The sequence below is a fragment of the Lipotes vexillifer genome, unplaced genomic scaffold (assembly GCF_000442215.2).
Source record: "Lipotes vexillifer unplaced genomic scaffold, Lipotes_vexillifer_v1.1 scaffold689, whole genome shotgun sequence".
Classification (NCBI taxonomy): Eukaryota; Metazoa; Chordata; class Mammalia; order Artiodactyla; family Lipotidae; genus Lipotes; species Lipotes vexillifer.
The window spans coordinates 922,264-923,553 of record NW_006772359.1 but is presented as its reverse complement, the minus strand read 5'-3'; positions in this window follow the sequence as shown (position 1 = coordinate 923,553).

Genomic DNA, 1,290 nt, shown 5'->3' with positions numbered 1-1,290 from the left:
AAATTGACCCGCTCTTTGGTCACATTTCTTTGCTGCTAATAGCCTAGGTCACCTCATTTGACCTTCAATTCCCAGCGGAGAAGGAGTCCCTGTCTCTTCTCCCTCCCTGTATCCATGCCTGTGTCTTAAGAGCATGACCTTCTATGTCAATTGCTTTTTGTAAGTCACGTCCATGAAGACTGCCTAGTGCCAAGGGGCGCTCAGCAGACTGGGAGTCGGGGGACTCAGGTTCTTATCTGGACTCAATCACTAATTGGCTGGGTAAGCCTGAACATGTCACTTAACTTTCTGGAAAATACTGTGTGTGTGTGTGTGTGTGTGTGTGTGTGTGTGCGTGTGTGTGCATGCATGCACATGGGTGCATGCTGGTGGATGATGATGGTAACCTGAGGTTGGGAAACTTTTTACCAGAGGTTCTCCTTAAAGGACAGGCAGAGAGCTGGAGAACATGAATAGTTAAGGCAAGAAACAGAAGGAGTTCATCTGTATCCAAGGTTGGTGTTGTACACAGAAAGAGATGGATGGATTATGAGAGGGGGGGGTGCGAGTGGAGATGAAGAGGAGATGGACTTGATGGAGGATGAGAAATGAGAAAAGAAGCATGGTGGTGTGGGAGGAAGGGCCACATTGGCTGGCAGGTGACAACAACAGCTTATATTTACGGGCGCCTCCTACCGACAAGGCTGCTGTAAGTCCCGTGCCTGGCTGTGCCCATTCATACTTCCCAGCCACCCCCCCACACCCCCGCCGTCCCCTGCCCGGGAGACACATGTTGTGGTCATGCCCATTTCACGGATGAGGAAAGCCAGCTGCAGAGAGGTTAAGTCACTTGTCCAGGGCCACACTGCTGGGAACAGCTAGAGCTAGGATGCGAAGTGGGTAGCCTGGCTCCAGAATCCATGCTTGTGTCCCCTACACTCTACTCTCCCTTTAACCAAGGATTCCCAGGAGGCACGTGCACAGCAGCGTGCACAGCAACAGCTGGACGTACGTGCACAGGGATGTGCATGCTGTACGGAGTGTCTTTTCAAGTGGATCTTTCATCTCCTCACTTTGGAAACGCAGGAGCTCACTTCTCCCTTTCTGATCGACTGAACCACCGAGGTTCAGTTCAGGAGGAGGGGTCCCCATGGAATGCTGCAGGCCCCCCAGGTGGGCCTGAAGTTAACTGGGTTCACTGTCTACACCATCAGTGCCCAGCTTTCCTCTGGCGGTGTAGACCTGAATCAAGAAGACTGGAAAGTTCATATATTGGAGGGAAAGTCCCCATCATTCTGTGCATTTTGATTT